The sequence below is a fragment of the Myodes glareolus genome, chromosome 1 (genome assembly GCF_982192425.1).
Source record: "Myodes glareolus chromosome 1, mMyoGla1.1, whole genome shotgun sequence".
Lineage (NCBI taxonomy): Eukaryota > Metazoa > Chordata > Mammalia > Rodentia > Cricetidae > Myodes > Myodes glareolus.
In genome coordinates this window covers 78,380,474-78,391,958 of record NC_142026.1, presented here as the reverse complement: position 1 = coordinate 78,391,958, position 11,485 = coordinate 78,380,474, and the positions used below count along the sequence as shown (strand labels likewise).

The window sequence follows — 11,485 nt, the reverse complement described above, 5'->3', positions numbered from 1 at the left end:
AGCAGAGAGTGTAAGCAAGTGACTTCCAGAAAAATGTGAGAAATGACAGAAACAGCTGGCTGCCTGGACAGTTACCCAAAGCTCCTCTACAATGATGAGGCATTCATCCTCAGCCTACAGGCCTAGCATATCTGATAGACTTTCTGAAAAGCAGGATATTTTGTGTCCTGCTTGTCTAATTAGGGGCAGCATACTATCAACAGTCAAGGCAGTGGCATTTTCTTGCCCAGTTTGCCACAAATAAAGTAAACTCCACATAGAGTTTTTCTGATGCCCATGATCTTCTCTGAAATAGATTGGTGCCACAAGGAGCAGACCTGTCTCATTGTCATAAAAAGAACCTGGGTTATTAAATCATCTTCAAGACCATATTCTGCAGTTTTCTGAAATGTTTGAAGATGACCTGTTTGTCTAAAATACATCTTTATTTGACCTCAAAAACATACCTAATGTGACTACAAGTTTGATTGTACTAGGTAACTACTTATTAACCTGTATTTTCTTATCATAAATAGTCCCACCTTGCTCTATTCTGCTAATCCACTGGCTGAAACAGCTTTATTCATTAACAAATAAAAGCAAAACATATACGGAACGACTTTACACACCAGTCTATCAGCAAAGCTAATTGTGGGGGACTGACTTTATGTAGATTTGACTATTAGAGCAAAGGTTTGGCTGAGTGAATGTTTTCACACCAGAGCTTCATGATGTGGGAAAGGTATACAGTTGCCCATTCAGGAAAAGTCAGGTTTAAAAATGCTTTTTATACTGCTGGGATATTTTGAGATGAATCCCATTATGGATGGGAGAAGTGCCATGATTTCACAAGGTTTCTACAGAACTGACAGTGACTATCCAAAAGATTAGTGTTTCCAAAACTCTGCAATCAGTTTCTCCATATGGAATGTATACTCCCATAGATCTATCTATTGGTCTGTAAGCTGTCCATTCACTGTATAATTCTTTTGACTCCAACACCAGTCCAGCCTGAATTACAGAGGAAGACTCTCTCTGAACACTTCTGCCCTCCCAGTAGAATTAATATCTCACCAACTAACTTTCTTTCAGCCCAACATTATTACATCAGTAATGAAATATTATTGGGTTATTTGCAGGAGTAAAATTAATTAGACATGTGTTCATATGACCTTTAATTCTTCGTGTGTGGTTATTTTCACAAATTGGATCTAAAACAAGAAAACATATTATTCCCAGGTGTTTCTTGGTGAATCTCAGATTTGTAAACAAACAGTTTCATTTATATGTATTTATATGTATTTATAATATAAATACATTATATGTATTTATATGTATAAAGATGGCTTTGCATTTATGTAAGTCAATAAGAACTACTAAAATCCCGAATGTACACATGTCTTTGCTTTCAAATTGTTGGTTGTGTGTGAATTCTGAGCAATGTCTATGAAGATTCATCCATAAATATGAGGTTGTCAAGCTGAAGTTATATACCTGTTCCACCTGCACACAAACTTTCATTTGGGAATTGTGTTAAGCAATATGAACACCATCACCAGTACCTGAAATTCTATCTTATGGCTGTTCTTACTAGGAGCTGGTATTTTACACAATTTTTATTTTATATTTCTAATGATAGATAATACCAAATATTGCATGTGAAAATAATACTGGACATTTTTTCTTATATATTTTTAGTTGAATACAGTCTTTGTTAAATTTCTGTCACAATGATTTAAACATTTCCATTCACTTGTGCATTGATGCCAATCTCTACAGAAGACTATTCTCTCCTCTCTCTTTCTTTGTCCACCATATCTCTGTGTGAGCATTTAGATGTGAATGAGAATGTGTGTGTCTATGAAGCTTGAAGAGATCTTCATCTTAATGTAACATTATCTAACATAATTCGAACCCAGTAGCAAGTGCTATTTAATGTTGCTCTATAGAATAGAGAAGCATTTCTTTTATGGTTGTACCACTGTTGTTTGTGTTTAAAATTGGTACAAGAAGTGCATTTGCAGTGGATTTCTTCTATGAAGAAGATGATGACAGAAAAAATGTTTTCGTCTAATAATGGTAGACATGTAGAATTGAGTGTTCTTTCTATTTGTAACTCACTGGTCATTCCTTCTTCCAGGATAACCTTGCCCTATTCTTAATGCTGAATATTATAAGAAGTATAATGGTAGACTCTGAGCCTGGGCTGTGGGCTCAGCCGGGCAGGGGCAGCTCCTGTGCTTTGAGAGCCTGCCTGACAGGCAGGCCTGAATCACCTCAGCCATATTCCTGGCCAGCAAGAGACAGTGATCTTCTAGCAGACATCCATTGGAGGAGGGGTGAGTTGCTCCTGGCCCGAGGGCTTCAGCTAGGAGGAATTCAGACTTTCCCCACCCCCCTCGACTTTCTGGTTGCCCTGCAGTGGTGGCTATACACTGCTGAGCTCTCCTGAATCTCATCCCAGCCCTCATCCAGGTACACCTCCCTCTCTATCTCGCCTCCCACTGGGGCCACAAGATCTCCCCACAGCTGCTCCCTTGCATGCTGGGCCGGGGCTGTGAGTGCAACCCAGCAGGAGGGAGTGCCTGTATTTCAATAGACTGCCTGAAGAAAGGTAGACATTCTGTCAGTGAAGTCCCTGCTCAAAAAGGGAACCTGACCTGGTACCAGAAGATCCAATATAGAGCAGTTGAAGGAAAAGATTGGCAGACGCCAAGGGAAGAACTCCTCCAACAATCTAAAAAACAACATGAAATCACCAGATCCCAACGACCCTACAATAGAAGGACTTGAACCTCTTAATTCAGAAGAATTGGGAAAAAAATGCCATGATGAAAGCAATAGAGTCCCTTAAACAGGATATGAATAATTCCCTTAAAGAACTGGATGAGAAGTACAAGAAAAGGATTGAAGAAATGAGTAAAGAAATGGATGAGAAATATAACAAAAAGTTTGAAGAAATGAGTAAATCCATGAATGATACACTGGGAAACCAAGAAAAAACAATCAAACAGGTAATGGAAACAGTTCAAGAATTGAAAACTGAAATGGAGGCAATGAAGAAAACACAAAACGAGGGCCGGCTGGATATGGAAAATCTAGGTAAATGAACAGAGACTACAGAATCAAGCATAACCAATAGGATACAAGAGATGGAGGAACAAATCTCAGAGTCTGAAGATACCATAGAGAAAATAAATGCTCAGATCAAAGAAAACAGCAAATCCAACAAATTCTCATCACAAAACATTCAAGAAATCTGGGACACAATAAAAAAAACCAAATCTAAGAATAATAGGGATTGAAGAAAGAGAAGAATTGCAGATCAAAGGCCCAGAAAATATATTCAACAAAATTATAGAAGAAAACATTCCCAACCTAAAGAATGATATTCCTATGAAGGTTCAAGAAGCATACAGAACACCGAATAGACTTGATCAAAAAAAAAAATCCCCTCACCATATAATAATCAAAACACAAAACATACAGATTAAAGAAAGAATATTAAGAGCTGCAAAGGAAATAGGTCAAGTAACTTATAAAGGTAAACCTATCAGATTTACACCAGACTTCTCTATAGAAACCATGAAAGCCAGAAGGTTTTGGATAGAGGTACTGCAGAAACTAAGAGAATATGGATGCAAACCCAGACTACTATACCCAGCCAAGCTATCATTCACTATCAATGGAGAAAACAAAATATTCCCGGATAAGAACAAATTTAAACAATTCGTAGCCACAAACTCAACATTAGAGAAAGTAATAGAAGGAAAATCGCAACCCAAGGAATCCAACATCGCCAACACTGCCAACAATAACTCAGACATCTAGCGACCCTTCACGAGCTTAACTCAAAGAAGGGACACATACAAACGCTATTAAAAAAACAAACAAAAAATCATAATAACCGGAGTCAACAACCACTGGTCATTAATATCACTAAATATCAATGGACTCAATTCACCTATAAAAAGGCACAGACTAAGAGATTGGATACGAAAACAGGATCCAACATTCTGCTGTTTACAAGAAACACATCTCAACCACAAAGACAGACATCTACTCAGAGTAAAGGGTTGGGAAAAGGTTTTTCAAGCAAACGGACCTAAGAAACAAGCAGGTGTAGCCATTCTAATTTCCAACAAAATTGACTTCAAACTAAAATCAATCAGAAGAGATGGAGACGGACATTTTATACTCATAACAGGAACAATTCACCAGGAGGAAGTCTCAATCCTGAATATCTATGCCCCTAATATAAAGCCTCCTACTTATGTAAAGGAAACACTTCTAGAACTCAAGGCAGTCATCAATCCACAGACACTAATAGTAGGAGACTTCAACACTCCTCTCTCACCAATGGACAGGTCAATCAGACAGAAACCTAGCAGAGAAATAAGAGAATTATTGGAGGTATTGAATCAAATGGATTTAACAGACATCTTCAGAACATTCCACCCAAATAGGAAAGAATATACCTTCTTCTCTGCAGTTCATGGAACCTTCTTGAAAACTGATCACATACTGGGTAACAAAGCAAACTTCCACAGATACAAAAAAATATTACTAACCACCTGTGTCTTATCAGACCACCATGGATTAAAGTTAGAATTCAACAACAGTGCTACCCCCAGGATGCCAACAAATTCATGGAAGATGAACAGTCAACTACTGAATCGCCCCTGGGTCAAGGAAGAAATAAAGAAAGAAATTAAAGTCTTCCTTGAATTTAATGAAAATAAAGACACAACATACTCAAACCTATGGGACACTATGAAAGCAGTGCTAAGAGGAAAGTTCACAGCACTAAGTGCCCAATTAAAGAAAACGGAGAAAGCACACATTGGAGACTTAACAGGACACTTGAAAGATCTAGAAAAAAAAGAAGCTGATACACCCAGGAGGAGTAGAAGACTGGAAATAATCAAACTGAGGGCTGAAATCAACAAAATAGAAACACAGAAAACAATCCAAAGAATCAATGAATCAAAAAGCTGGTTCTTGGAGAAAATCAACAAGATTGACAAACCCCTATCCAAATTAATCAAAGGCAGAGAGAGAACTTGCAAATTAATAAGATCAAAAATGAAAAGGGGGACATAACCACAGACACAGAGGAAATTCAGAGAATCATTAGATCTTACTACGAAAATTTATATGCCACAAAGTTGGAAAATGTAAAAGAAATGGACATTTTTTTAGATAAGTACCATATACCAAAGTTGAACCAAGACCAGCTGAACGATCTAAATAGACCTGTCAGTCGTGAAGAATTAGAAGCTGCTATCAAAAATCTTCCTACCAAAAAAAGTGTTGGACTAGATGGTTTCAATGCAGAATTCTACCAGAACTTCCAGGAAGAGCTAATACCTATACTCCTTAATGTATTTCACAATATAGAAACAGAAGAATCATTGCCAAACTCTTTTTATGAAGCTACAATTACCCTGATACCAAAACCACATAAAGACACAACCAAGAAAGAGAATTACAGACCAATCTCACTCATGAACATTGACTCAAAAAAACTCAATAAAATACTGGCAAACCGAATCCAAGAATACATCAGAAAAATCATCCATTTTGATCAACTGGGCTTCATCCCAGAGATGCAGGGTTGATTCAACATACGCAAATCTATCAATGTAATCCATCATATAATTAAACTGAAAGAAAAAACCATATGATCATTTCATTGGATGCTGAAAAAGCATTTGACAAAATTCAACACCCCTTTATGATAAGGGTGTTGGAGAGATTGGGTTTACGAGGATCATACCTGAATATAATAAAAGCAATATACAGCAAGCCGACAGCTAACATCAAATTGAACGGAGAGAAACTCAAAGCCTTTCCACTAAAATCAGGAACACGATAAGGCTGTCCACTCTCTCCATACCTCTTCAATATAGTGCTTGAAGTTCTAGCAATAGCAATAAGACAACATAAGAGGATCAAGGAGATTCGAATTGGAAAGGATGTAGTTAAACTTTCGTTATTTGCAGATGATATGATAGTGTACATGCGTGACCCCAAAAACTCTACCAAAGAACTCCTACAGTTGATAAACACCTTTAGTAATGTGGCAGGATACAAGATCAACTCAAAAAAATTGGTTGCCCTCCTATACACAAAGGACAAAGAAGCAGAGAGGGAAATCAGAGAAACATCACCTTTCATGATAGCCACAAATAGCATAAAATATCTAGGGGTAACTCTAACCAAGGAAATGAAAGACCTGTTTGACAAGAACTTTAAGTCCTTGAAGAAAGAAATTGAGGAGGATACCAGAAAATGGAAAGACCTCCCCTGCTCTTGGATTGGGAGAATCAACATAGTAAAAATGGCAATTCTACCAAAAGCAATCTATAGATTCAATGCAATTCCCATCAAAATCCCACCAAACTTCTTCACAGACCTTGAGAGAACAATAATCAAGTTTATATGGAAAAACAAAAAACCCAGGATAGCCAAAACAATCTTATACAATAAAGGAACGTCTGGAGGCATTACCATCCCTGACTTCAAACTCTATTACAGAGTAACAGTGTTGAAAACAGCTTGGTATTGGCATAAGAACAGAGAAGTCAACCTATGGAATCGAATAGAAGACCCAGATATTAACCCACAAACTTATGAACACCTGATTTTTGACAAGGGAGCTAAAGCTATACAATGGAAGAAGGAAAGCATCTTTAACAAATGGTGCTGGCATAACTGGATGTCAACCTGTTGAAAAATGGAAATAGATCCATATCTATCACCATGCACAAAACTCAGGTCCAAATGGATTAAAGACATCAACATTATTCTGATCACTTTGAACCTGATAGAAGAGAAAGTGGGAAGTAGTCTACAAGATATAGGCACAGGAGACCACTTCCTAAGCAGAACCCCAGGAGCTCAGACAATAAGAGAAACAATGAATAAATGGGACCTACTGAAACTGAGAAGCTTCTGTAAAGCAAAGGACACTGTCAGTAAGACAAAAAGGCTACCTTCTGACTGGGAGAAGATCTTCACAAACCCCTCATCAGACAAAGGTCTGATCTCCAAAATATACAAAGAACTCAAGAAACTAGACACTAAAACTCTAATTAACCCAATTAAAAAATGGGGTACTGATCTGAACAGAGAATTCACAACAGATGAACTTCGAATGGCCAAAAGGCACTTAAGGTCATGTTCAACCTCCTTAGCGATCAGGGAAATGCAAATCAAAACAACGGAAATGGAAACTTTTATAATTTAATAAAATTACTTTAAAAAAAGAAGTATAATGGTAATCCCTTTCATAATGACATGTATCAGAAAACATCAGCAGTTAGACTAAAACTGGTCATTCATGTCAAAATAACTTTGAGATAGAGTTTGGAAGGGTCATGCTTGGCTACCTACACTAGATTTCTAGTTTTGAGCTATTGTGACTTGGTGTTCACTACTGCCCAATCTACAAAAAGTTTATCAATTTACTCTGAAAAGTGATTTTTGGCATAATTTGCAGTGAAAGTTGTTCTTTGACAAAATGAATTCCAGGAATATAATTATAGGGTTATTATTCTTATCATGGTATATACTGGGATTATTGGGAAACTTTTCCTTTCTTTTTGACTATCTAGTCTTCAACCAAAACAATAAAAAGTTAAAGCCCATGGATTTGATTCTTATGCACCTAATTATGGTCAACTCCTTGGTCATTCCCTTTAAAGGATTGCTTCACACAATGGCAGCTTTTGGTTTAATCCCATATTTCAATGATTGGAGCTATCACCTTTCCATATGTTCTAAGAGTCTTCAGGAGGATGCCCATTGTCACTACTTGCCTCTTGAGTGTCTTCCAGGTCATCACCATCTGCCCTAGAAACTCCTGTTGGAAGAATCTTAAAGTCAAGTCTCCAAGAGATATTGGCCTGTATATTTTTGTGTGCTGGGTGTTTTACATCATGGTAAATGCCATTTTCCAAGTGTATGTATCCCTAAAATTTAATAGAAAAAAAAAACATAACAAAAGAGACAAAATTTGCACACCAGACTCCTGTAAATCATGACAAAGTCACAGTGTCCTTATATAGAGCCTTCTTTGTATTTCCAGAACTTCTGTTTTCTGTCCTCATCGCCTTCTCTAGCAGATCAATGATTGTTGATCTGTACAGGTAAAAGCAATGAGTCCAACACATCCTCAGTACTCATGTTTCCAACAGAAAATCCATTGAGTCTGGAGTCAACCAGAATATCCTGGTTCTTGGTTCCACCTTCCTGGCTTTTTATACCTTCTCTGCAATCTTACATGACTGTACTGCTCTACTGCATAGTAACAATCCATGACTGGTGAACATTACCACACTATACGCCTTTTCATTCTTTTTTTCTTTTTTTATTTATTTATTTATTAAAAATTTCCACTTCTTCCCCGACTCCCCTTTCCCTCCCTCTCCCCACCTCCTCCTCCCTCTCTAGTCCTAAGAGCAGTCAGGGTTCCCTGCCCCGTGGAAGTCCAAGGTCCTCCCCCCTCCATGCAGGTCTATAAAGGTAAGCATCCAAACAAACCAGGCTCCCACAAAATCAGTCCATGCAGTAGAATTAAAACCTAGTGCCATTGTCCTTGGCTTTTCAGTCAGCCTTCATTGCCAGTCATGTTCAGAGTGTCCATTTTGATCACATGCTCCATCACTCCCAGTCCAGCTGGCCTTGGTGAGCTCCCATTAGATCAGTCCCACCGTCTCAGTGGGTGGATGCACCCCTCGTGATCCTGACTTTCTTGCTCATGTTCTCCCTCCTTCTGCTCCTCATTTGGACCTTGGGAGCTAAGTCCAGTGTTCCAATGTGGGTCTCTGTCTCTATCTCCATCTATCGTCAAATGAAGGTTCTATGGTGATATGCAAGATACTCATCAGTGTGGCTATGGGAAAAGGCCAGTTCAGGCACCCTCTCCTCTGCTGCCCAAGGAACAATCTGGGGACCTCTCCTTGGACCTGGGAACCCCTCTAGAGACAAGTCTCTTGCAAACCCTAAAATGGCTCCTTTAATTAAGATATTTACTTCCCTGCTCCCATATCCACCCTTCCTCCATCCCACCCATCCCATTCCCCCAAGCTCTCCTGAATCCTCCCCTTCTCCCTTCTCTCTACCCATCTCCCCTTACATCCACTCACCCCACACCCACGTGCACCCAAGTTTTGCCTAGCAATCTTGTCTACTTCCAATATCCAGGAGGATAACCTTGATTTTCCTTGACTTCAAACTCTATTACAGAGCTACAGTAATGAAAATTGCTTGGTATTGGCACAAAAACAGAGATGTTGACCAATGGAATCGAATCGAAGACCCAGATCTTAATCCACAAACCTATGAACACCTGATTTTCGACAAAGGAGCTAAAACTATACAATGGAAGAAAGAAAGCATCTTTAACAAATGGTGCTGGCATAACTGGATGTCAACCTGTGGAAGAATGAAAATAGATCCATATCTATCACCATGCACAAAACTCAAGTCCAAATGGATTAAAGGCGCCTTTTCATTCTTAAGAGACAGAACTTTGCTGTGTCCAGGCCCTGCTTTATCTTCATAAAGGTAAAATTCCCTATGTCATTATAACCATGTAAATTGTAGGCTTTTTCACAATTTTTTAAAATAACACAGAATGGTTTGGGGATAAAGTCACTTGTCTTTCCAAGGTAAATCTTAAAGGATTTTGAAAGTTCTTCAGTTCATGAAGCATGCATCCAACACTACCTAAACTGTTGGTAACTAGGCCTTTTGAGTCCATAGTTTCTACTTTCCTCAGCCTTTTCTTGTGACATGCTGCCTTGAGGAAAAGCTGTTCAATATTTTGTCAACAAAATATGCCCTCTTTTTGGCATCAGGTGAACTGATAGATAATATCCTAAACATTGCATCCTGTACATGTATGGAATATTACAACTGCTGTAGATATTTTATGGACATCCTAAAGAAACTACACTCCAAAGGCATAAAACTCTGCCATCACAACTGCTGGTGAGGCCATGACCTTTCACCATAGGAAGCCTTGCTTAGCTTATAAATGCTCCTGGACACCAATGTCCCAAACCTGGTGTCTTTCACAATGTCCTAATCACTTTGCCTGCAGTTATTCCAAAGCTACCATCTCCAGTCAGTTCTGAGCCTGGTTATAGCTATACTCAACCAGGTCTGAAAGAAGGAATAACATCTCTCACATGTATTCAGTGAAGCCTGTGATTGAAAAAGAGTAAATATATTTATGAAAAGCTTATGACTACAGATTCGCAATCTGAATATAAGCATGTCATACCCCTCTTCTTTGTCTGAAGCAATCTATCCAAAACTCTTTTTCAGATAGTCAAAGAAGTTTTCTTCCTGTTTTCCTACATTACCAATGATGTAACACTGCACTAAAAAAAAAAGATGCTGTCTCCTTTTGTTTTTTATTATGGGTGGAGAAAGCTGTGCTGGTAGCATAAAGAACAGTCAAGTCTTTGGATCTTCCATCAGCATCCATACCCCCAGCAATGTTTGTGACAACAGAAGCAAACACCTCAACCTGACAGACGAGATTAGAGAGTGAATATGAGCAGCAGATACTTGAGGTCTGGAAAGATAAAACATTGCAAAAAAGCAAGACTTTATTCATGGGTTACTGGAAAAGATCAGAGATCTGAAAATTATTAGGAGCCAATAGTTTAACCCAAAAGGACTCAGAACCATGACTCATTCTAGTTAGACCCTTCTTTTTGAGATTTCTATTACATCCTAAAATATTGCTGCCTCAACATTTAAGATGTTTGGCTTTTGGGAATAATCATATTCAGACCATGTCAGTCAAAGAGAGGGAGTCTATGAGAAGATGATGGACAAGTGATATAACAATAGTAAGCACAAAAAAGCTGAATCAGGGTACAACAGAGGGGTTGAGTGTGTGAAAAGTGCCCAGAAGGAAATAGCAGACATCATGAGCCACAGAAATAGATGTTTATATTGGTTTTAAATATAAACCATTTTTATGCAGATTTAAAATGTCTGAAAGCTCCATTATATGTCATTTTTGTCTTTCTTCTTTTATGCTCTGCATCTATACATATGTAATATAAATGTTTTTACACAATTCCTCTTTTGCTATGCATAACATCCTCTAAATATATGTCATAAAACCTATGCAAAAACCTACTACTACTCTGCTAAATGAACATACTGTTAAATTGACTCCTAATTAATTATTATTATATTCATGAATTAGTGAATCTCTTAGTTGTTCTCAGAGAACCTTTGTTTTAGAGTAGATAACAATTAACATAGAGACTCATCGCTGGTCAAGGTATGCAGAGTAAAAAACTAAGAATATATAGTCCTAAATAATACATCTATATCATACCCTCCACCACCAAGGCTCGGGGCACATAGGGAAAGATAGCAGAGAAAATATATAAGAACCAAAGGTGGTGAATGGCTATAACAAAATAGCATTGTTTTTGTAACCTTCTATTTTGCTTGTGAAATAGTATGCTGG

General features: G+C 38.0%; 1 pseudogene; it reads left to right on the top strand.

Annotated features, from left to right (window-relative positions):
- Positions 1–7,504: 7,504 nt before the first annotated feature.
- On the top strand, positions 7,505–8,304 carry LOC125396710 (vomeronasal type-1 receptor 4-like; annotated as a pseudogene).
- The last annotated feature ends 3,181 nt before the right edge of the window (positions 8,305–11,485 follow it).